The sequence below is a fragment of the Giraffa tippelskirchi genome, chromosome 11 (genome assembly GCF_054371585.1).
Source record: "Giraffa tippelskirchi isolate mGirTip1 chromosome 11, T2T-mGirTip1v1.2.pri, whole genome shotgun sequence".
Lineage (NCBI taxonomy): Eukaryota > Metazoa > Chordata > Mammalia > Artiodactyla > Giraffidae > Giraffa > Giraffa tippelskirchi.
The window spans coordinates 7,912,324-7,938,205 of NC_137285.1; the positions used below are offsets into that span (position 1 = coordinate 7,912,324).

The window sequence follows — 25,882 nt, forward strand, 5'->3', positions numbered from 1 at the left end:
TGCCCCTCTACTCTCCTTGACCATACTACATAAATGAGAAACCAAGGCATCGCCAGGGAAGGCACCATTGGAAAGATGCCCCAAAGTTTGTTGGATGGAGAAGTGGAAGGAAGGAGATACATTTTCAGGGAGGAGAAGCAGCACATACAAAGGTGAAGGGGGGGATGAGCAGGGTGTGGGAGGAGTGATGAAGAGTCTGCAGGGGAGGGTGGACAGGAGCAGAGGGGAGGGCTGAGGAAGTGGACCTGAGGCCATTCTGCCAGAGGCCTTGAGTGCTGGGTGAAGGAGTCTGAGCTCTCGGCTGTGGGAAACAGGGAGCTATTTGGAGGTCTTAAGCAGGGGAGTGGTGTAGTTAGAGCTGTATGTGCACTAAGATATTGCCATGGCTGGGTTTGGAAGATGGACAAGCTGGTGATGCAAGGCAGGGTGCCAAGGACGAGGCCGTCCCAATATATCTTTAAGAAACAGCTGCCTCAGAGATGGGTGGCAGAACTCCAGGCTCCATCCTGCAGGCTGGCATCTCTTCTTCCCGTCTCATGCTCAGGCCTTGACCAGGCTGGATCCAGCCATGCCACTTCCCAGCTCTGTGATGTTGGGCAGCTTACCTTTTTCCTGAACCTCAGTTTCCCCATCTGGAAAATGGGAATAGGGATACCCACCTTGTATGGTAGTTGAGAAGTTGCAGAGTCAAAATGGATGTAATGTGGGATTTCCGTGGTGGTCCAGTGGTTAAGACTCCAGTGCAGGGGGCCGGGGTTCCATCCCTGGTCAGGGAACTAGATCCCATGTGCCACAACTAAAAGATCCTGTGTGCTGCAACTAAGACCCAGTGCAGTCAAATAAACAAATAAAAACAAAGTATTTTTTTAAATGAACATGATGGCCTCAGACCATTAGACCTCAGACCTGCACGTAGCAGGAGCTCTGCACATGTTGCTGTAGTTATTAATGGATGGTTGTTCCTGAATGTGTTTGCATGGGAAAAGCTCAAACGGTGAAGACATTAGGAGAAATATGACCTTCAAATTACTGAAGCTTCTTAGGGCAACTCTGTAACCAGGTCACACTGGCTTCTCCTGAACCCCGAGGTAAAAAAATCCACCAACCCACAAGCCCATGGCTCGCTCTCCTCCCTGGAGACTCGTGTGTCTAAACTGGAAGATTCCGGAGAGGCTGGTTTCCAAGAGCACTTCCTGGAGTCTCCGGGGACAGTGAGGGCATCGTACTGAACTTCAGACTGCATCTTGGATTGACCTGTTTGCCAGGCTGACAGCCATGTGTCCCAGTGGAAAAACCCCAGTGTGGAGCCAGGCCATTCCAGGCCTGAAACCTGAAGTTCTGCAAGTTTAGGAAAGTAGCTTTGGCTCCCTGGGACTCAAGTTTCTCTGTTTGGAAGATGGGAACAACACTGTCCACGGTGGGTGAGGGGCGCTGTTATGAGGATTGAATCAGCTGATACAGGTGGCATGTGGTGCCACGGCTGTGCCTCCACGTTGGTATCAGGAATGTGCATTTGCTGAGTCTCTTTGATGTGTAAGCTCCTTGCCGAGTGTTGGCAATACACAGACAAGCAAGACATGGATCCTGGCTTCAAGGGCAGGCTTGAGATACAGATAAGTGAACAGACCACAAATGATGACAGTCTCTGTTTGGCACCGTTCCTCTCTATAAAAGAGGTGTCAGTGTATGATGAATATGATTTTCCGTGGAAATAATAGTATCAGTCCGTTCAGTCTCTCAGTTGTGCCTGACTCTTTGCGACCCCATGGACTGCAGCACACCAGGCTTCCCTGTCCATCACCAACTCTCGGAGCTTACTAAAATTCATGTCAAATAATGATATACTTTGAGATAATATTCATGTCTTGGAAGCTGAGGCCCTCTAATTTATTTGAATAAGCATAGACACTAAAAGTAACCATCTATAAATGTCTCCTTGGCGTAACGATCATGGTGAAAAATACTGTGATAGCAGTATCTCATTTAATCTTTTTTTAAATTAATTTTTAATTGGAGGATAATTGCTTTACAATACTGTGTTGGTTTCTGCCATACATCAACATGAATCGGCCGTGGTATGCATATGTCTCCTCCCTCTTAAACCCCCCTCCAACCTCCCATCCATCCCACCCCTCTAGGTTGTTGCAGAGTACCGGGTTTGAGCTCCCTGTGTCATACAGCAAATTCCTACTGGCTATCTATTTTACATATGATAATGTATAAGTTTCAATGCTACTCTCTCAATTTGTCCCACCCTCTCCTTCTCCCACTGTGTCCACAAGTCTGTTCTCTATGTCTGCATCTCATTTGTTGCCCTGCAAATAGGTTCATTGGTACCATCTTTCTAGATTCCATGTATATGCGTTAATATATGATATTTGTTTTTCTCTTTCTGATTTACTTCACCCTGTATAACAGGTCTAGGTTCATCCACCTCATGAGAACTGATTCAAATGTGTTCCTTTTTATGACTGAGTAATATTCCATTGTATATATATGCCAAAACTTCTTTATCCATTTATTCTCATTTGATCTTTGAAACAGACAAATAATCTAGGGTGCAGATATTATTTTCCCCACTCTATAGTTGAATAAATAGAAGCTTAAAGAATGAAAAAGAAAATGAAAAAAAAGAAAAAGAAAGATGACTTGCCTAAGGTCATTTAGATTAGAAGATCTGGCTCTAAAACTTAAGCTCAGATCCAACCTCTTATCCCTCATCCTTATCACAAAATGCTGCAAGGACTGTCCTCTGGAAATGTGTGGCAATCAACAAGCCCAGAGGAGCTAGTCAGAAGAGCCTGTCAGTCCACAGATACTAACAGAGCATCTCCGACATGCCAGGCTTGCTCTCTGCACAGGATAATTCCTGCTCTTGTGGAGCTTACAGCCCAGTGGGTAAGACAGCCATCCAATAAATAGTTACAATGGATGCTCTCAAGAGACTCTCTGCACCCCGGCTTATAACCAATGCATTGAGTACACCAATGCTTGTTTTGCCTTCTGTAAATGTCCTGACTGACCCCAGGGTCTGCCAGTCTGAAGGCCTGATACATCCCTGCCCAGCCTGGACTCCACCAATGAGTAGTCTTTGCTCTGGGCTTCTGTTGGGCTGCCCCAGCCTTTCCCACAGTTATGCTGTGTCTGAAGCTCTTCCTGAACAATCTTTCCTTCCCCTTCTCCTTTCCCAATGTCAAACTTGCACCATAGTCTGAAGCCTCTTTCTGCTTAATCCCACTCCCTCTCTCTTTAACCTCTATGGAAGCTTCCTCCAATAAATCCTGTGTTCGTCCATTTCCATCTCCATACCTGCTCCGCAGAGGACTTTAACTCACTGACCGTCCTGCCGAAGTGGGTTCTCCCTGAGGCCTGCTGCATGAGTGACTAGAAGACGAGGTGGGGAAGAGCATCCTTGGAGGCAGGAATGGTGGGAGAATCAGTAAAAAAGGAAAAAAAAGTGATTCCGTTCCTTTCTGGTGTTCGCTATGGGGTGACTCATTTCACCTCCCTATGCCTCAGTTTCATCCCTTGCAAAATGGTAATAATAATATGGATATTACCGCCTTCCTAGGGCTGTCAGATTAAATGAGCTCATCCATGCTCAGTGGCCCAGAGCTATGTTCTGGGGAGGCCATGGGAGAGCCTCAGTATAGGACCACAAAGGGGGCCTGTCTGGAGCCCCACAAGGGTCCAGACTGCCCTACCTTCCTGTGGCCTCTCAGACTTCAAGAGCCCCCATAGCTCCTCTTGCAGAAATTAGACCCGGGCGGTGGGGGCGGGGTGGCATAGGACTCTGCCTACAAATTTGGCCCCAGAGAAAGCATCTACCTTGTGGGTATTTTGGCTGGGACGTGTGGTGTCACCCTGGCAGTCTGACCATTATCTGGGTCATTCGAGCCCAGGATACTGCCAAATCAGATAATTTGGGTGGTTTGCCTGTCTCTCTGGATCGGGTGTCCTGAGTAATGGCCCTTGTCTCCACCTGGCCAGGTCTGGGGTAGACAATCCCCCTTTTCAGTGAGCCTGAAATGAAAGCTGGTTTCAGCTGGTAGGTTCAAGGTCAAGGCTTAACAGAGGATGCTAATTTAGAGGCCTACGTTTATCCGCTTTATTGTGTGGCCTGATCCATGTCAGAACATAGTCTTTGGTAACTAATAAAGGTTGAAAGGCTGGAACTGGCAAGTTTTTACAGTAAGGAGCATTTTAGTTGAAGTGTAATATATGTCCAGAAGTGTACAGGTATTAAGTGCGCAGCTCACGCCTTTCACAAGGAAAACACCCAGGACACCAGCACCCAGCTCAGCCGAAGGATGGATCACCCCCAAAAGCACCTCTCAGCCCACTTCCACCAACAGCCTCTCCCACCCAAGTGTAACCACTATTCTGACTTCTAGCAGCCTGGTTAGTTGTGCAGTTTTTGAACTTTATATAAATGGCAGCAGATGACATCCTTGGGTTCTGGCTTCTCTTGTTCACATTATGTTTGTAACATTCATCCGTGTGGCCATAGCAACTATAGTTTGTTCATTCTCATTGCTGGATCGTATTCCTTTGAATGAAGACAACAATATTTGTCCATTCTTCACTGACGGACATTTGACGTGTTTCCAGTTTGGGGCTGTTACAAACAGTGCAATGTAGGTGCGGTTTTAAGTGTGTTTTTGTAGAGGGTGATGCAAGTTTGTGTTAGGTATCCTATTTTTTACTGTTTTAAAAAGTATATATATTAGAAAGTACAAGCTTGTAGACATTCTTCTCAATCTTTTTCATGATGATATCAATATGCTTAGGGATTGGGAGAGGAAGGGGTGAAGCCACATTAGGAGGGGTCCTGCTGCCTCTGGGGTCTATGTCTTAGTTTTAGCAGGTTTCCCCGTGTCATCATCATTGGTCCCTTGGAAGGAAGTGAAGGTTTCTACAAGTTTTGCAGGAAGAGCTTTGGAGCAGAGGCTGCATACCCACCCCAGAGGGGGCCCTCCTCATACAGATGCTCCTCAGGTCCTCAAATCTGCCTCCCAAGTACCCCACCACTTCAGGTGACTGGCTCAACCTTTCCAGTCTCAAGCATTGTATCTTCAAAGACAGCTTAGGAATGGGTGATCTTGTTAGATGCTTCCAGTTCTCAAATGATTTGCAATTGACTGCTGTTGACAATGATGATATGAACAGTTATTTGCTGAGTGCTTACCCAGCTTTCAGTGGTTTATATACATTATTTCATGTAATATTCCCAAGAGGTATTATCCTCATTGTAATGTTGAGGAAACTGAAGTCCAGAGAGGCTACATCCCTTACTCAAGACACACAGCAAATATCAGAACAGAGGGTAGGAAGTAAGCCAGTTCTAGTCTGGCCTACACTTTCAACTGCTGCTTCAGTTTTTTTTTTTTTTTCTTTTCTTTAAAGAAATATTTCAGACATACCAAAAAAATGCAGAGAACGATGTGACTTCTACACATGAACCAAACAGTCTGAGAAATTTTAATAGAGCGTTAAAAACACAATTAAAACACTCTGGAACCCCCCCTGCCCCACTCCCTCAGCAGTGGTAGCTTGTCTCTTGAATTTTTACAAAAAGGTATTTAATGCAGTTCTCTGTGCTATATAGTAAATCCTTATTGCTTATCCATTGTATTTGAGTTCGTTATTTTTGGGCCACAAGGCATTGGGATCTTAGTTCCCCAACCAGGGATTGAACACATGCCCCCTGCATTGGAAGCTCGGAGTCCTAACCCCTGGACCATCGGGGAAGTCCCCAACTCCTGGATTTGATGTTCATCATCCCCACATAGGTTTCTATGCTTTTACTATACATGAGTAAAAGCACAGAAATGTAGTATGCTTTTACTCTACATGTATATGTACTCATAAAAATATTCTGAATTGTTTTATAGATTTTTGAACTTTATTAAATAGTATTATTCTGTCTGTGTCCTCTTGCAACTAGCTTTTTCTTTTTGCTCAGCACTAAGTTTTGAAGTTTATCCTTGATGATACATAGAGTTCTAGTTCATTAATTTTCACTGCTGCACAGCCCCCCCGCTTCAAGAATGTACCAGAATTGATCCATCTATTCTCCTGTTAATGGGCATTCAGATTCTTTCCACTGCTCTGACATTGAAAGGTGCCCCAGTATCCATTCCTCTACATTTATGCCTCTTTCCCTCTTTTACTGAAATATTAATATTATGAAATATTAATGGGCGAATTCTCTTAATCAGTATAAATTTGTGGGAATACTGGACAGTTTTATTCAGTCATCTGCTTTTTCCTGAGCACCTATACTATAGATTGAAAATGTTTTTGTTGCTCCAGAATTGACATGTTGAAAGCTAATCTCCAGTGTAATAATAGTATCAGGAGGTAGGACCCTTTGCAAGGTGATTTGGTGATGAGAATTGAGCCCTCATGAATGAGATTAGTGCCCTTAACAAATTAGATCCCGCCCCCCAAAAAAAACCCTTGCCCCTCGCATCATGTGAAGACACAGCAAGAAGATGGTATCTGTAAACCAGGACATGAGCTCTCATTAGACACTGAATCTGCCAGTGCCTTGATATTGGACTTCCCAACCTCCAGAACTGTGACAAATTTCTGTTGTTGATAAGCTGCTGCTGCTAAGTCACTTCAGTCGTGTCTGACTCTGTGCGACCCCATAGACGGCAGCCCACCAGGCTCCCCCGTCCCTGGGATTCTCCAGGCAAGAACACTGGAGTGGGTTGCCATTTCCTTCTCCAATGCATGAAAGTGAAAAGTGAAAGTGAAGTCGCTCAGTCGTGTCTGACCCTTAGCGACCCCATGGGCTGCAGCCTACTAGGCTCCCCCGTCCCTGGGATTCTCCAGGCAAGAACACTGGAGTGGGTTGCCATTTCCTTCTCCAATGCATGAAAGTGAAAAGTGAAAGCGAAGTCGCTCAGTCGTGTCTGACTCTTAGTGACCCCATGGACTGCAGCCTACCAGGCTCCTCTGCCCAGTCTATATTTTTACTGTAAAGGCCCAGATGGACTAAGACAGCTACCATATGCCAAGCACTGTGTTGGGTGCTAAGCAAAGAGAAGTAGTTAAAAGACACAGCTCTTGATCTTTGGGAGTTTGCATGGTTGACCAAGCATCAGCTGCTATCAGATGGGATAGGAGAGGCTGGGAACTCACAGTAGGGCTCTGAATAGAAGGTGCAGGGAGCAGAGAGAGATTCCACAGAGGAAGCAGAAATGCACAGGGCTTAATGTTTATAGCAGCACTGTTTGCAATAGCTAGGACATGGAAGCAACCTAGATGTCCATAGACAGATGAATGAATAAAGAAGCTGTGGTACATATATGCAATGGAATATTACTCAGCCATAAAAAGGAGCACATTTGAGTTACCTCTATTGAGTTGGATGAACCAAGAGCCTGTTATACAGAGTGAAGTAAGTGAGAAAGAGAAAAACAAATATCGTATATTAACGTGTATATACGGAATCTAGAAAAATGATATTAATGAACCTATTTGCAGGGCAGGAATAGAGACACAGCCATAGAGAGCAGACTTTGGACAGAGCAGGGGAAGGGGAGGGTGGGACGGATTGAGAGAGTAGAATTGACATATATACGTGTGTGTGTGTGTGTGTGTGTGTGTGTGTATGTGTTGCTCAATCATGTCCGACTCTTTGCCACCCCATGGACTGTAACCTGCCTGGCTCTGTCCATGGACCTCTCCAGGCAAGAATACTGGAAAGGATAGCCATTCCTTTCTCCAGGGGGGTCTTCCCAACCCAGGGACTGAACCCAGGTCTCCTGCATTGCAGGCAGATTCTTTACTGTCTGAACCACCAGGGAAGCCCCATACATGCACACTACCAGGTGTAGAATAGATAGGCAGTGGGAAGCTGCTGTATAGCACAGGAAGTTCAACCTGCTGCTCTGTGACAACCTACAGGGTTGGGATGGGGTAAGGGGTCGGGGAGAGGTTCAGGAGAGAGGGGACATATGTGTGCTTGTGGCTGATTCACGTTGTTGTATGGCAGGAGCCAACACAATATCGTAAAGCAGTTATCCTCCAATTCAAAATAAACTTAAAAATAAGTAAAAATTAAAAAAAGAAAAAGAAATGCTAGAGGGAGTGGCCAGTCCACCCTGGGCATCGTGCCCAAATCCCTGCAGTTAGAAGACCTCCTGTATTGTGTGTCTGCACCAGGACAAAGTCACAGCGACCTTTGCAATTCCCTCTTCTCAACCTTAGTCTTTTTTCTGCACATTAACAGTGATGTGTGAGTCAGTTGCTTAATGCCTGGAAAAAAAAAAAATCTGACTCTGGGAAACCCACACGTACTTAAATTCTGGGATTAGAATTCTGTTCAGAGCCCTAAATGAATGGCGTCCTCACATCGCCTTCGATTTGTCCTCTCCATCTGGAATCATTGTAATAATGGGTCACGGCTCATGTGCGTAATGCATGTACCGTGGGAAACAGTCTATATACGCCTATCATTTAATCCACACAAAATCCTCAGTCTCTGTTTTTTAAAAGAGGAAGCCCAGAGATGTTAATTAACTTACCTAAGGCCACCCAGCTGGGAGGTGGCAGAGTCGGGGCTCCACCCCAGGTCAGGCTAACTCCTGCATCCTTCATCCTAACCCTCTGACCTCTGCCAGGATTTGCCTAGCATTTCTGGAAGCAAGCTCTCCTCCTTTCTGCTTTAGAAAAATGCCATCAAGTGGGGGAGTTACTTATCACCTGACACAGCCCACTCACTACTCTCACATTCTCTCTATTTGCATCAGCTACTCAGGAAATTAGAGCAAATCCTATTTTTAGATGCTGGGGTTCAAATGACAGTGATGTATGGGTTAGTGGCTCGTTTTTATGAAAGTAGCTCAGAGGTGTTACCTGATCTGATGCTCAGAAACTCTCTTACATCACCGTTTTGATCTTTAATAGAGTTTATTTCAAAGATCGCTTTGTTTCTTGCCGCTCCTCTGTGAGTTCTGCAACAGACTTTGGCCAGAAACAATAACACTCTGAGCTGAAATAGGTGGCATGGAGAGAGGATGAGACTTTTCTCAGATGCCTGAAATACAAAGGATGGCAGGGATAAGAAGAGAGCAGGGCAAGTCCTCAGAGTAGACTTTGCCCAGTGGTTGAGCCTAGAAGCAGCAGACAGGCCCTTTCTGCCAAAACTGACTGTGTGTGTATGTCAGACAAAAACTCTACAACTTTACTACTTACTTTTTATAGCTAATCCCAATCTCTTAGTTTTGAAGATTCCACCAGCAGGGAGGCTACACACTATGTTTTTGGGGTGCTCTGGCAACCCTAAGACTTAGGCAAGGAAAGAAAAGGACAGAAGAAGAGGGATGGAGATAATGGGAAGGGAAAGGAACAAATACAGAGTGTTTGCTGCACCCCAGGAGAAAAGCTGACCTAATCAGCTTCATCCTATTGTCAGTACTGGAAAAGGCCTTTATTCCCATTTTATAGATTAGGCAACTGAGGCCAGAGTGGTCAAGCAACTTATTACTTTCAGGGCACATGGTTGGTGACTATGAGGTTAGGATGGCAAGATTTGGAAAATAAAACTACGGGACACCCAGTTGAATTTGAATTCCAAATAAACAATTAAAAAAGGTTTAGTTTTAAGTTTGTCTCGTGTAAAATTACAGACTTATCCTAAAAATTTAACTGGACATCCTGTTTTCTACTAATACCTGGCAACCGTCGCTGAGATTCAAACAGTTCGGTCCATAATTTCTCAGATACTCCTTTACTTTATATATAATACTTCATATATATTATACTTTTATATATAATACAGCAGAATATAATTGATGATGATCATCACCCAATATTGGTTGAGGGCTGTGCTTTGCCTCTCCTGTTTCACTTGAAACCCTGTCATCCTCACACCACCCCATCCAATGGGTACAATTATTGTTCCCATATTCTGGATGAGGAAACTAAGTCTTGGTGAGATGCAATAACTTGACCACTGTCCACAGCCCGAAAGTACCAGAGCTCAGATTTGAAATTGTTACTGCTTTGCCTAAGAATGGTCACTTAAGAAACAGCCTTTTCAAAAGTTAACACACATATAGAAAAGTGCTCAATATATAAACATAAGGTTCAATGACATGTTGCAAACATCTGTGTAGGTACCAACCAGATCCAGGAAGAAAAGATGTCCAGCACTCCAGAAGTCCTATGTGCTCCCTCCCTGTTGCAATGCTCATCCTCCTGCTCAGAGAGTCTGTCACTCTGGCCTCCAACCTCCAGCTGAGTTTGCCTGCCTCCGAATGTTATGTAAGTGAAATCTTTACAGGAAGTACTCCCTGGTGTCTCGTTTCTATTGCTCAACACTGTGCTTGTTGGATTTACCCTGTGGTGTGTATATCTGGAATCTTGTCCTTTTCATTGCTGTATAGTGTTCCACCAGCTGATCATATACAGTGAACCCATCCTATTGTTGGTGAATATTTATGTTGTTTGAGATTAGTTTAAAATGTGATTTTTTTTTGTATTGAAGTACAGTCCATTTACAGTGCTGTTATTTTCTGATGTACAGCAAAGTGATTCAGTTATAATATATAATATATATATATTCTTTTCCATACTTTTTCATTATAATTTATTACAAGATATTGAACTTAGTTCTCTGTGCTGTCCAATAGGACCTTGTTGTTTATCCATCCTATATATAATAGTTTGCATCTGCTAATCCCAAACTCTCAATCCTTTCCTCTCCCCACCTGCCTTGGCAACTACAAGACTGTTCTCTATGTCTGTGAGTCTGCTTGTGTTTTGTAGGTATGTACATTTGTGTGGTTAAAATGTGCTGTTATAAGCAACAAGAATGACTGCTGTGAACATTCTCATGCACGTCTCTTGGTGGACACAAGCATTCATTTTTGTTGGATATATACCTAAAAGAGGAAATGCTAGCCAGAAAAGGGTGTATATTCAGACTGCATAGATACACCACACAGTTTTTCAAAATGTTTCTACCAATTTACATTCCTAACAGCAGCACATTCAATTTCCAGTTGCTCCACATTCTCACCAGCACTTGGGATTGTCAATTTTTGTAATTTTAGTGTAATGGTATCTCCTCGCAGTTTTAATAGGCATGCCCCTGATTTCTAATTAGGTTGAACACCTTTTAATGAATTTATTGGCTCTCTGAACATCTTCTTTTGTGAAGCCTCTGTCCCAGTTTCTTGAGCATTTGATTTGCCTGTCTGTCTTTTACTTATTGATTTGTGGGAAGATTTAATAAGTTCTGAATAGGAGCCCATAGTTCTGGGTGTTGGAATTGACTGCTCCCATTCTATGCCTTGACTCATGCGCTTAAATGGTGTTTATTAGTGGAGTTCTTATGACTTTAATATACGAAATATATCAGTATTTTCCTTTTTGAATAGTGCTTCTTAAACAAGAAGTCTTCTCCTACCCCCAAGGTTATAAAGGTTGCCTCTGCTATAGGCTTATGGAAGCTTTGTTATTTTGCGTTTCACATTTAGATCTACAGCCCAGTTGGCATTTATTTCCGCATATGGTGTGAGGTAGAGGGATTGGAAAACTCAATACTGTAATGATAGCAAATCTCTTCAAATTGATCTGTAGACTCTATGTCATCTCAATTCAAACCTGGCAAGTATTTGTCATTGTTGTATGAGAGACCTGATAAACTAATTCTAAAATTGATAGGTAAATTCAAAAGGCCAAGAATATCCAAGATTATATTGCAGAGAGAATAATGAAAGAATGTGTTTTATTGATATCAAGACTATTATAAAGCTATAGTAGTTGAGACCATGTGATACTGACATAAACATAACCAAATCGACCGATGGAACCAAATGAAAAGCCCTGAACCGGCCTACACGCATGTGGGGAACATATGTTTTGTGACAAAGTGGACCCATAGGGCAGTGGGGGAAAGACAGTTCTTTCAGTACATTGTGAGGGGTCATCCATATGGGGAAAAACAAACTCGTCTCCAGAGCTCCCACTTTTCAACACTGTTCTTATATGCTTGTATGATGATGGCAGTGATGGTTATAACATCACCATTATATATTACAATTTTGCCACTCTCAAAGTGCTTTCCAATCTGTTATTTTCCCCAAACCCTAAGAAGCAGGTAGGGAAGACATTATCAGTCCTTTCATGGATGATGAAGCGGCGACTCCAAGGGGCGGGTGACCAACCCAAGGACACTTGCCAGGCCCTTGAGCTTCACCTGCAGCTCCTTCCACTTTGTGAGAAGCCCAGTGCTCCTTCCTGAGGGGCATGACGGAGGGGCAGGGAGAAGTGGGCTTTGGTGGAGGTGGACTGGAAATGGCTAGAGATCGGTTGCACCCTTCTCAGACCCTGCAATGGGCTCCTTGACGAGGTGTCAGTCCCTGGATCGCTCCCTGGAGGAGAGTTGTCCCCAGGATAGAGCAAGAGGGCTGTGAGTTGTGGTGGGAAGAGGATGGCATGGGAAAGGCACAGAGGGTCTGCCATTTGTAATTATGCTGGAGACGGGTGGGGTGGGCAGATGAGCTGGGGTCCTAATTCCAGCTCTGCCATGAATTTGCTGTGTGCCTTTGAACAACTGACCTCACCTTTCTGGGCCTCAGTTTTCTGAGTCTTCATCGTTAAATGAACCATCTTTCCAGTCTTTCATCTTTAAATGAACCAACTCCAAGATATATCCCTTAAGGTGTTTGTAAAGAATTAACAGAAATGGTGCCTATTGCTTAGTAAGGACTCAGCAATTCTCAGCAATTGGTGTTAGTATTATTCAGATCACTTCTTTCTAATAAAAAGCAGCAACTGCCGTTGATCAAGCATTTACATGTCTTTTTCTCTTGTGAAACTGGGGGCTCAGCCTTAGCAAAGGATTTATGAGTTGCATTTGCCAAGCCCTCCCCATCTCCTGATACAGAATGGGTGATTCTACATGCTTTTACTTGTAGCTATAGAAAAAAGACTGGAAGGAACATCAAGATGTTAAAAATCATCATCTCTGGGTGATAAGAATGGCGTTGATTTGCTTTTCTTCTTCTTATTTAGTATTTTCTGAATTATGTACATTAGATGAGAATTAATTTTATACTTGGGAAAATAATTGCTCTGATAAAGAAGAAATGCAGATACGAATTCTTGTCAGTTTAAATGAAGAAGAGCCTGCAAAGGGCCACTTTAAAGCCTCCCCTTGAGTTCCAAGCTTAAACAGACAATGGTTTTGGAGTCAGAAATTCCAGGGTACCAACCCCAGCTCTGCTCCTTTCTAGCTGTGCTAAGCTAGCTGAGTCTCTTAACCTCTGTTGGCCCCAGTTCTCTCATCTGAAAAATGAAAATGGAACTAGCAGCCTTCGAGGCTTGTTTTCAAGGGCTTGATAAGATATGTTTGAAACCACATGGCCATGTTTCTGGCACTTAGGAGGCGCTCACTCAGCAGTGACCCTTCCATTAGGTGGCTCCTTTCCCAGAGTTTCACTGGAGAGCCTTTGAAGGTGGGCATCACCTACCATCAGAGGTTCAGGGTGGAAACTTGTCCAAGGACACAGAGCTCCGAAGGGAAATTCTGAAACAGGCTCAGAGAGGGTGAGTGATCAGACAGAGGTCGCACAGCTTAAACTTGCTGCCTGTGTAGTTTGTAAAACAACAAACTAAACATCCTCCCCTACCCCCCAAAACCCCAGAGTGCCCTTTATTGGGGGTTACCATTAATGAGACACTGTGGCAAGCCTCCTGAACAAAACCAGCAGCAGCAACGACAAATCCGCTGCCATTTATCAGTGCTTACGCAATGCCAGGGATCTTGGCACTTCCCACAATCATCTCAGTTAATTCTCCAGACAATCTATGACGTGCGTCTTTCGAGCCCATTTTACGGATGGGGAAACTGAGGCTTAGAGGCCGAGGCCCTTCCCCAGGGCCGCAGCAGGCCTGGCACCGGGTCTGCCCAGCTCCCCGGGAGGCTGCGGGAGGGCCAGGTGGCATGCAAGGAGTTAAGCTGTAGGCAGTGCTGTGGCTCCGCTCGAGGAGCGCGCCGGGCTGAGGCGTGCTGCTGGCGGCGGCGGCGGCGGCGGCGGCGGCAGCGGCGCTGGGAGCTCGGGCTCCAGAGACGTGAAGTCCAGGGGAGCGAGCGAGGCAGGGAGGGAGGCAGCGAGAGAGAGGGAGGCGAGACGGCCGGAGCCCCGCGCCCAGCCGCAGCCTGCGCCCGGCGCGCAGCGAGCCCGGGCATTCACGGGCGGGTGCCTGCTCGGGGCCTCGCCTTGGCGCGGGGCACCCGCAGTGCCGCCCGCCCGCCAGCCCGCCCGAGCGCCAGGCTCGCAGGAGCCCGGTTTGCACTTCCTCTCGCCTCCGCCCGCCTCCCCGGCTCACCGGCTGGCGTCGCCACCGCCACCTCGTCCCCGGCCACCGCTGTCGCCGCTGCTGCAATCCAGGACCCACACTCTTCCACTTTCCCGCTGGAGGCGCGGAGGATGCCCCTTGCACCAGACCCGGAGAAATAGCTCCCCGGGCCCTCCGGGAAGAGACTGGGCGGCGAGAAAGAAAATCCAGTCTCCCTTTCCTGGATGCTACTGCAGCAGCTGGCAGCTGGGAAGGCGCCCACAGAGCGGGTGCGCCAAGCGGGACGCGGGAGTCGCAGAGAGAGAGACCCCGGGCGCTGGCTGGGCTCCGTTGGCAGAGTTTGCAAGTGACTGAGACCCTCAGGTAAGGGCAAAGGGGCCTGGTCCTGCTAGCAGAGGGATCTTAGGGAAAGGGAGCAGGGCTGCTGCAAAGGATATCTGTCCCCCAGCTGGGCTGCCGATTCCAGATGCTGCGTGGAGCCTGGGGTTCAATGTCCAGAGCCAGGTGAGTAAAGAACCCTGAGTGGTGACCATCCTGCTCTGGGTGGATGACAAACTTTCTCTCCTCCCACAGAGGGTAGGACGTGCCGGCTTATCCCGGCGTCCTTCCTCCGGGCATCCCCTCGGGTTCCCAAGGCAGGACGTCCAGGACTTCTCAGATGACCTGGGCCAGGGGGAAGTGGGCCCTTTCATTTGATTCATGAATCACCCCCTTCTTGGCCAGTTAGAGTTCTGAGGCAGAAGGAGCTGGACGTATTTTCAAGTTGACTTTACAGGGTCCTTGTTGGGGGTGATACTCTGGTAAACAAGATTCCCCATCATCTGGAGAAGAAGCCAGGGCTGCCCGGGTGATGGATTCTGTGTAGAGTGCTTTGCAGTCTTGCTTATGTCCGTTCTGGTGTGTGCGTGCATATGTGTGTGTGTATGTGTGTGTGTGTAGAGGGAAGCAGGGGGACTCGTCCAGCCAAATCACCCCCATCCAAGCCCTTCCAGCAGCCCCAAGTGTCATCGCCGGAGCCGAATCACCTCGCTGGCAGAGACGCTAGAAGCAGTGGGGATCACCTCCTGTCCCTTGCAGCTCCTTAGATGAGCTAAAGATTTGGGAGAAGTTTCCTGAGCTCAATGAGGCTACCTCAATGAGACCATTCAGATTGGAGCCTGGCAAGGTGCAAACTTCAGCAGAAAAGAGGTTGGAATGGACATTTGGATGGGGACTTCTGGCACTGTCATCCTCACCTCTGAGGCTGTGGGTGGTCTGTCACACCCCAGGCCCCTCGAGGCTCTGCGGAGCCCAACACATAGCTCATGAGTTTGGCCAGATCGTTTTTTTGCTCTTAAGGAAAAACATGCTCCAAAGAGGCCACCTGGTCTCCAGGGGTCATTTTGGAGCCATCCCTGTTGTCACAGCCCCCGAGATGGAGTCTTGCTTCCCTCCCTAGGGTTCCAGCCTAGGGCCGGGGTCATGTCCATGAACTAGTTGGTCCGTGAGGCAGGCAGTGGAGGCGCTTCTGTTCGTGACCTAACGGATGTATTCCCCTGGCCCTGTTGTCAGACCTGGTGTCTGCCTCTAGGAAACAACATTGCTGCGTGGTTCCTGGACAGTGCTTGAGGCATGAGGTAGGAGTCTGAGGACCTCTGCCATTGCTTGGGATTCTGACCTGGGGCCAGGAAGGCTACGAGCTGCTTCTCTAGGCTGCCAGGACCTGGGGATGCTTCGAGGGTGTCAGAGGCTGGTATTTGACGTCCTGGGGAAATCCCGTCTTCAGGTCAAGGGTTGAACGTCAAGTCGGCCATCAGTTTGCTGTGTGAGTTTGGGCAAATCACTCAACATCTCTGAGTTCCAGTTGCTGCTTCTGTAACAATGAAGAGATTTCCTGTATCCTCAGAGGTCCCCATTCAGACATTCTTACAGCCCTGAGTGATTGTCAGAGATGAAATCCTCCTAATCCCAGGAGGTGGTGTAACGTAGTGTGTAAGAGGTCTAGGACTGAGATACATCTGAGTCTGACCAATCACTTCCCCCTCTGACCCTCAGTCCCTCCACAGTAAAATGAGATGATAACTGAGACGCTGTGTGGGAAGTGCTTGGTGTACCCGGTGAGACTCGAGCCGCACGAATGCAGCAGCAAGGCTGTCTGTTTTGAGTCTTGTGCACGGGCATCTGGGTGCTGTTGTCCCCAGGGAGGCTGGCCCTGAGCACCAGGTGATTGATCCTTGGCTGGGGAGCAGGGCCCTTGTTCTCTCGGATCACCTGACACCTGCAGTTCCCCCCCCACCGCTCGCTCCTTCCTCATAAAAGCGCTTCTGGACCAGCAGCTCCTAGTGGGGAGCCCCAGGCAGTCTGGGAGCACTGGATGCATCCAGCTGCTGCGTCGCCATGACAACAGGAGGTAGAGGTAAGCTGTCTCCATGGCTTCAACTTTGCAGCTGTGGAGAGATCCAGGGCAGAGAAGCTCAGTATGTCTGGACAGCCCTCCATCTGCTGAGGCTGTCTGATCAGGCGAGGCTGCTGTTCCCTGCAGGAACAGCCACGCCAGGAAAGTATCTTGCGTGTGTGTGTGTGGGCAGGTGGCTGAGATTGTGAAGCAAGGCCGTCGATTAGTCAGTCTTAATTCTTTCTGAATGGTTCCGAGGCTTGGGATATCTACATCCCTCCCTGTACTAGGTAACCCCTGTGCTGTGCTTAGCCGCTCAGTCGTGTCTGACTCTTGGCGACCCCCTGGACTGTAGCCCGCCAGGCTTCTCTGTCCATGGGGATTCTCCAGGCAAGTATACTGGAGTGGGTTGCCATGCCCTCCTCCAGAGGATCTTCCCAACCTGGGGATCGAAGCCAGGTTTCCCGTATTGCAGGTGGATTCTTTACTGTCTGAGCCACCAGGGAAGCCCTGGGTCCATGCTAAAACCTCCACGGGGAAGACAGACCTCATCTTGGCCAACACGGATGAGTGAACAGGCAGGCAGTCGGGCCCGGAGTGCGAGCAGCTCCACCGTGTGTTAGCTCTTATCTGCAGGCTCGACTTCTAGGATTCAGAAAACGAACAGTTTGCTTTCCTGGCGGAACAGGACGTGTGTGTCTGTGTAGACACATGTGTGTGAACGTGTGCCTGTGTATACATTCTCATGTAGTATGCATAGGTGTGCTCATGTGAGTATGAGTTACATAAAACCCTGAAGCGTGTGTGGGCACATGTGAGACTAGTGTCAGTATGAGTGTGTACTGTCCACGGACTTAGGCATGTGTGTGTGCACACGTGCCTGTATGAGGCAGTGCGAGTGTGGGTATGCATAAGCAATTGTGAGTGTTGAGCAGTTGTGTGTGTGTGATCAGATGCACAGATGCACACACGTGTCGTGAGGGTCTGTGTGCCAATCTCTGTGTTTGAGGAGCTATGCGGGGTGGCCAGGGCACATGCATATGTTGCCTATGTGGGCATCTGTGAGCCCCTGTGTGTATGTGCATGTACACACCTGTGTGCGGTGGTGCGAGTGTAAACTCACAGTTGTATCCATCTACGTGTTTTTCAATATACCTTGGTGTCTCTGTGAGCATGTGTCTGTAGCACTGCACACTTCTCATCCTTTGTGTGCATATGCCTGCTTGCTGTGGCGCAGCCTCTGTGAGTGTCTCCGTGTATGTGTGAGGTTCTGAACATGTGTGTCTGTGAGTGAGAGAGGGTATGTTTGACTGTGTCTCTATGTATGTGTGTGTTTCTACGGATGTGTACCCGTGTGTTTCGCAGGGTAAACTTAGTCATCTGTGTGTGTACACGTGTGTTTCTGAGTGTGTGCACCTGTGTGAGGCATGGTATGCTTGGTTGTATCTCTGTGTATATGTATGTGTTTCTTGGTGTTGCTATTGGGTTTGTTGGTTGCTGTGTCCATTTGAGTGTGTCTCGGTGTGCACGTGAGGTGTCTCCGAATGTGTTTCTGGATGTTGCAGGGTGACGTTTGTGCATGTCTCCAGTGCTTGCGTGAGTTTCCAAATGTGTGTACCTAGGATGGGGCTTTGTATCTTTTTACATGTCCCTGGGTATATGATGTGTGTTTCGTGTGTTTGCCTGTCTGTGGGGCAAAGACACTTCTGTGCGTGTCGCATGTGTATGTGTGTGTTTCTGAACAGATGCATCTGTGCAGGTGTGACTCAGTGTCCATAGGGCTGATAAGGTGTTGAGGGGGTAAACACTGCTGAGAGCGTGCAAACAGAACACACCTCTGAACCTTTAAAAGCTCCTCTTCTGTCTGCTCTGCACGTCTGCACTGTGCCTGTGTGTGTACCTTCCGAGTGTTGATTCAGCGATCGGTGGTGCCAGCTCTGAGCAGAGTGTTGGGGTGTCGGATGTTCATTTTCCCGAATGCCTTTGCTCTGAAGCTGTGTCTTCCTCTGCCCCCCGGCTCCCTCAGCCCCCACGACAACCCACCTCTCCCCCGCCAGAAGCCTGCACTTAGACTAGTCACCGAACAGACTCACAGATGTTCAGAGCGCAGGTATAATTTTAGGCAGAAGGTCTGAACATAGGCAGCCTAGGATGCGCTGAACATTTCAACAGCAGTGTTTCTAATTAAGAGCAACTTGTTTTCCTTAAATAAACAAATCAAGCGAGGAAAGAAATTGCCCGAGATTAATGGCTCCCCGGAGCAGGTCCAGATGTTGGGAAGGTGAGGATGGGGGTCCCCACAGACTGCCAATGTTGCTGCTGGGGTCTTCCAGATTTTGACCAGGAGTTGATGAGGCAGGGGCTGCAGAAGCTGGTGAGGCGAGCAGGCCAGGGCAGTGTGAGAACCCTTTCTAAGGTTTGCCTCGTGTTTGGTTGTTGGGGGAAACACATCAGTGGCCCCAGTTCCTCCCTCTGCCCTGTATCCATGCCCTTAGCCATGAGATGTGGCTGTTCTTTCCACTCAAGAGGCAGGCAGGGTTTGTGCTCCTCATCCTTCACTTTGGGTTTGGCCTGGTGTCTTCCTCTGGCCATTGGTGGGAGTGATAGTGTGTCCTTTCCAAGCCTGGGTGTCCAGGGGCCATGCATGTCTCTGCCATGGCTGGGAGAACGGCTCCTCCAAGGTAGCTGCTCCCCTCCCCCCAACCTGGCCCCGGAACGAACACATGTTGAACAACCCTTAGCCCACACCTCAGTGAAGAGTCTAGCTCAGCCACGCTCCAGCTGGCCACAAACATGTCAGCTAATTAAATGCTTCTATTACATGTTACTGGGGCTTTGTGGTTGTTTGTTACACACCATTATCGTGATTGTAGCTAACTGATGCAGTTACCAGTGGTCTGTATTTCCTGCTCCTGTGGACCCCTGATACTCATTCAGAGATGTACCATGTACTTCTCACCATGGATACTCCATTCCTACCTGGATCTCTGGTCATCCCAACATCAGCAGTTTTAATAATAATAGTAACAGTTAATGCTTATGGAGCATTTACCAGATACCAGACACCATGCCAGAGGTTTTATATATATACATACTCACCATACTCACCACTACTCTCTGAGATATTTCTGTTATGACTTCTGTTATAACCTGTGAGGCTCAGAGAGATGAATTGACAACTCAGGAGAGGCATCACTGGAATTTGCACTCAGATCACCAGATATCAGAGACCATGCCTTTAACCACGATGTCGTCTTGCCTCCCCAATGCTAGCAGGCATGTTTGCCATTCTTTGGAAGCAAGCACACACTTGACCTTCACATTGGCTCACCTAGAGGTCAGGTAGGCAGGAATGAATAAGGTCACAGACATGGGAAGTGTCTCTTTGGTTGAGGGGAGATTTGTTCATTCTCTCATTCATGTATTCATTCCATATTGAATGTCAGGATTTGCTGATGCTCAGTATTTGCTCAGTCTTCTAAGAGTCGTACTTTGTCCTGGGCCCTGAAGATACAGAAATGGCAGATCCCAATTCTGTCCTTGAGGACCTTACAGTTTGGGGAGGAAGCAGGAGACCCTGGGTTCTGGAGGCAGATTAGGACTGGAGTCCAGCCCAGCTTCCCTATTACTATCTGAGCCCCACATTTCCTGAGTCTCGGGTTGAGGACAGAAGCTTCAGTTTACTACCTTAGGAAATAACATAAGGAAGGCATGTGCCTCAGTTTGCTCATCTGTAATATGGCAATGATAATGACAGTGCCTTCTCCGAGAGTTGTTATGAGTATTTACTAAGTAGGCTCAGCCCGTCAGCCCTCCATCCATCCCCTGGGCATTGTGAAAGGGGGCTTCGGCCGAGGTTGCACAGGGTTGGTGACAGAGCTGAGGTTAGAACCTGGGCCTTCTACATCCTGACCTGTGACAGGTCCACAGTCTCTTAGATCCCACGCTGCTTTCACATGTGAGCACATAAGTTTCTTACTGCTGCTGTAACAAATGACCACAAGTACAGGGACTTAAAACAATGTGAACTTATTCTCATTGCTAGGGATTAAAAATCTAGAATGGGTCAGCAGAGCTCTATTCCTACTGGACTCTCAAGGGGAGGAACCATTTCCATGCCTTTTCTATGGCCTGGAGGCTACCCACATTCCGAGGCTGGTAGCCCCACGTTACTCTGACCTCCGCCTCTGTGGTCATGTCTCCATCTCTGACTTCTGAATTTCCTGCCTTCCTTATTAGATGGGCTTCCCTCGTAGCTCAGTCGGTAAAGAATCTGCCTGCAATGCAGGAGACCCGGGTTCGATTCCTGGGTCAGGAAGTTCCCCTGGAGAAGGAAATGGCAATCCACTCCAGTATTCTTGCGGGGAAAATCCCATGGGCAGAGGAACCTGGCGGGCTATATAGTCCATGGGGTCGCAAGAGTCAGACCCAACTTAGCGGCTAAACCACCACCACCTTATTAGATGGCATTGGGCCCCCTCAGATAATCCAAGATAATCTCCCCATCTCAAGATCTTTAACTTCCTCGTATCTGCAAAGCCCCTTTTACCATGTAGGGTAACATCACCATAGGTTCGGGGAATTAGGACACAGATATCTTTGGAGAGTAGTTATTTGGCTACCAGGCTTCCCCGATGGCTCAGACGGTAAAGAATCTGCATGGTTTGATCCCTGGGTCAGGAAGATACCCTGGAGGAGAGCATGGCAACCCACTCCAGTATTCTTGCCTGGAAAATCCCATGGACAGAGGAACCTGGCAGGCTACAGTCTATGGGGTCGAAGAGTCAGCCACCACTGAGCGACTAACATTTTCACCTCTTTTTGTTATATGGCTACCACGGTAGAAAAAAAAAAAACAAGGGAATCATTCTACATTCATTGATTCGACACGTATTTATTGAGTGCTTAGGTGCACCGGGCTTGAGTATTTCCTGGGCATCTACCATGTACCTAAGTCTGTCTAGGTCCTGAAGATGAAGTGTTGAGCAAACAGACAGAGGCCCTGCTGTCCTGGGGGGTGATTCCAGGAATGTGAGTCAGAACAGAAATGCATAAATAAATAACTGAACAGCTTAAATTTAAATAGTGATGAGTTCAGTTAGGAAAACACAGCAGGTGATGGTGGTGGCGTCTTCTAACAGCCCCTGTCGGGATCCTCTGCACCGAGGAACCTTCCTCCCCTACCCCTCTGGTCCGGGAGTGGGCATGGTCCTCCTCTGCTGCCCGGCCCTGGGTGCTGCACTTCCCACCCCTGGTAGCTTCTCCACGCTCTGCCCTCCATTGTAACTGTCCTTGGTCACCCCACTGGCGTGAGCTGTCTGTTACCCGCTGGTCCCTGACCGATGCGGGTACTTTTGATGTGCCAGGAAATGTGCCCTGGTCTCTTTGTGTTTTCACTCATTGATCCTTACAACATCCCTCCAAGGAAGATGCTCTTTTACCCTCTTTCTCAGGTAAGGAGTATAGCCATGTCCACAGCATCTTTATTCACCATGGCGGACAAGTGGAAGCAACCCAAGTGTCCATCGGCATGGGATAAAGTATGCTCCATCCATGCAGTGGAATATTATTTAGCCTTAAAGAGGAGCAAAATTCTAGCACACACTGCAACAAGGATGAACCTCAAGGATGTTTACACTGAATGAAATAAGCCAGACACAACAGGATAAACACTGTATCGTTCCACTTTGAGTTTCTTAAAGTAGTCACATTCATAGAGACAGGAAGTAGAATGGTGGTCTCCGGGGGCTGGGGGGGGGTGATGGGGAGTTGGTGTTTAATGGGATTGAGTTTCCATTTGGGAACATGACTGTTCTAGAAATGGACGGTGGTGACGGTTGCACGACAAAGTGAATGTACTTAACACCACTAAACTGTACACTTAAAAATGGTTAATGTAGGAAATTTTATGTTGTGTATGACATCACCGACTTAATGGATATGAGTCTGAGCAAACTCCGGGAGACAGTGAAGGACAGGGAAGCCTGGCGTGCTGCAGTCTATGGGGTGGCAAAGAGTCAGACACGACTGAGCAACTGAACAACAACAACAACAGATTTTGGTAGGATGAAAACAAAGTAAACAAGTAAGTTAAAAGTCTAGAAAGGACTTCCCTGGTGGTGCAATAGTTAGGAATCCACCTGCCAATGCAGGGGACACGGGTTCAATCCCTGTCTGGAAAGATTCCTCATGCTGCAGGGCAGTTAAGCCCATGGGCCACAGTTCCTGAGTCCATGCACTCTAAAGCCCATGCTCCACAACAGGAGAAGCCACTGCAAGGAGAAGCCTATGCACTGAGACAAGAGAAGGCCTGTGCATAGCAATGAAGACCCCATGCAGCCAAAAATAAATAAATAAGTAAAAAAAAATTTTTTTTTCTAAAGTCTGGAGAGGCTAAGATTGTCTGACCCTAGAGCCCATGTTCTCTTCCCCATAAAACATGGTCTCACCCTCAGAGCACTATGCACACCCAAAAGTGGGTGTGCAAGGAGATTGTGAAAACAAGCTGGGAGAATGTGGACTGGGGCTTTGGACGCAGCAAAGGGAAGACCTGAGATGTTGAGGAACCTATGGCACGCTGGCACCAGGCACTCCCTTTCATCAGGATTCACCCACTGGTCTATTCAACAGATTTTTATTGAGCACTTACTGTATGCCAGACCTTGTGGAGAAAGTGAAGAGAAAAACAAGACCCCAACCTGCATATAATTACAACTTGAAGTAACTGCCAGAATTTAGGACCTCTGAAATGAAGACTTCCTTGAGAGAGAGAGAGAAAAAAAAAGAGCCAGGCTCTGAAGGATGAAGAGGATTGACCAGGTGAAAAAGGCTGGGAAGATAGCAGAACCAGCATGTGCAAAAGCCCTGAGGTGAGGAAGGTGGCATGAATCAAAGACATGGACACACTTCCAGACCAGGAAAGAGCTGGTACACAAAGTGGGCAATTCTCAGGGTCTCGCCAGCCCCACGAGTGCTTTGCTCTTTATCCTTCCAGCAGTGGGAGGCCTTGTACAGATTTTAAGTACAGGGAGTAAAATAATTCTATTAAACCCCAGCCAGAGCAATAAGAAGAGACTGCACCCCCACGTGAGGTGGGAGCCCATTGAAATGCCCACAAAGAGGGAGCTGGGCCGACTGCAGCGATTTCAGGATTTCAGCTTCATTATGCAAAACACACAGCTTTCCAGGGGAGAGGTAGGCGTGGCAAAAAAGAGTCAACAAATTGGTTTTTAATCTGCTTGAAGTTGCTAAAACGCCCTGTCTCTCTTCTATTGTCACCTGACAGCCTGTGGGCTATTTTCACTTTTATCAGAGAATTTTTTTTTTTTAATTAAAAGAGTTTTTCCTTTTGAAAAACAAATCCCAGCTGTGTTCTGATAAGATAGAATTAAAAACGGCATGGGGGGGGGGGAATGCCACAGAAAGCTCTGACTTTTCTCCTTATGTATCTGAACTGATTTAAATAATAATTATATGTTTCATTTTGATGCAGCCTCTCCTCAGCCCTTCCTGGCCTCCCCCAAATCACCAGAACATACCAGCAGCTCCAAACATAGGATCCTTCTAAAATTCCCAACTCTTGGCCCCTAGAGAGAGAGAGAGAGACAGCCCTATAAAAGACTGAGCTGCTGCTGCTGCTAAGTCGCTTCAGTCGTGTCTGATTCTGGGACCCCTTGGACTGTAGCCCACCAGGCTCCTCTGTCCATAGGATTCTCCAGGCAAGAATACTGGAGTGGGTCGTCATGCCCTCCTCCAGGGGATCTTCCTGACACAGGGATTGAACCTGGGTCTCTTATGTCTACTGCATTGGAAGGTGAGTTCTTTACCATTAGCACCACCTGGGAAGCCCTAGCTTCCCACTACTCATATGTAAAATGAAAATAATGATAGTATTTATATTCATTGGATCCTTCTGGTTGTAACTGACAGAAAGTCCAACTTAAATATCATTACACTCTTTTATTCTCAGTCAAATAAGGACTGTATAGGTTCATGTAAGTGACAACTAGCTTCCGGTTTGGCTTGATCCAGGAGTTTGCTAGTGTCACAGGACATTCTCTGACTTTCTCTCTCTGCCTCCCTCCCAGTGCGTCTCTTTCTTTCCCTCCCAATCTCTTGACTCTCCTTTTCCTCGGTGGTGGGCTTTCCTTCTGCAGTGGCCTCTGGCTACCTTCATCTCTGCACAAATGCCTGCCAGTAACTCCATGATTACACGGTGTCAGCCGCAGGCCCTCCTCCCACTAGTCCTGGAATTGAGAGTTTGTAGGTTTCATGAAATCAGAGAAATAGACTATACTGTTCAGTCAGATTGAGGTCATATGGCCACCTTGGACCCTCCTCGGGTGGCGAGGGTGTGAATCAGCTCTTGTGATTTCCTGAATCACAAAGACCAATAGCAGAAGCGAGATGGGTCCCCAAAGGATAATCAGGACCCAGTTAACCTGAAAAAAGGAAGTAAATGCTGGTCACACTAAAATGACCTTTCTACTGTCGTCACTTCAGAGGGTTGTTGTGAGGCAAAGATTAAATGATATTGATCATGCAAGGTGCTTAGCGCTGAGCCCAGCATGCAGTGTACACAGTAAATGCTATTCCTACTACTTCTATTATTGACATGTGATAATATAGGCCAGGGAGGGGCTCTGTGAGTATTGAGGGTGATGGGAGACCCCCATGACCAGATGACTCAGCCTGGGCACCCTGCTGGCCTCTGAGAGTCTTGGGCTTGTCAATTCCCCTCCGGTTTTGGTTGCCAAAAGCCATCATTCCCTAACAAACCACATCTCACGGATCGCTTCACCAACTAAAAGCTGGTGATGGCTCAAAGGACGCAGGGAGGGGTGACAGATGCTGCTGGGGGAAGGTGGGCCCCCTAGGAGGAAAGCAGAGCAGAGGGCCAGTGATGAACCAGAAACCTGGGAGACCAGCTACAGGGAGCACCCACTCCCACCCAGCTGTCTCCCTAAATCTCTCAATAGTCTTTAAGGTGTTATGCACAACTGCTGCTGCTGCTAAGTCGCTTCAGTCCTGTCCGACTCTGTGCGACCCCATAGACAGCAGCCCAACAGGCCCCGCCGTCCCTGGGATTCTCCAGGCAAGAGGACTGGAGTAGGGTGCCGTTGCCTTCTTCGTGCACAACCTCTACCTGGTTGTAAATGTTCGTCACCCAGTTCAGGCAATTTT

At 47.5% G+C, this 25,882-nt stretch overlaps 1 protein-coding gene across 6 annotated transcripts in view; it reads left to right on the forward strand.

Annotated features, from left to right (window-relative positions):
- The window catches only part of WSCD2 (WSC domain containing 2), a 180,715-nt gene that overhangs the window by 57,297 nt on the left and 97,536 nt on the right, over nt 1–25,882 (forward strand). For 3 of the 6 annotated variants that reach the window (XM_081542965.1, XM_081542966.1, XM_081542968.1), the window contains one exon: nt 10,134–10,281. The gene's annotated coding sequence lies outside the window, so the exon portion shown is untranslated. Of the gene's footprint in view, nt 1–10,133; nt 10,282–14,009; nt 14,689–14,773; nt 14,830–25,882 lie in introns of those variants that run through there. The other 3 variants (XM_081542969.1, XM_081542967.1, XM_081542964.1) reach the window with 3 other exon arrangements.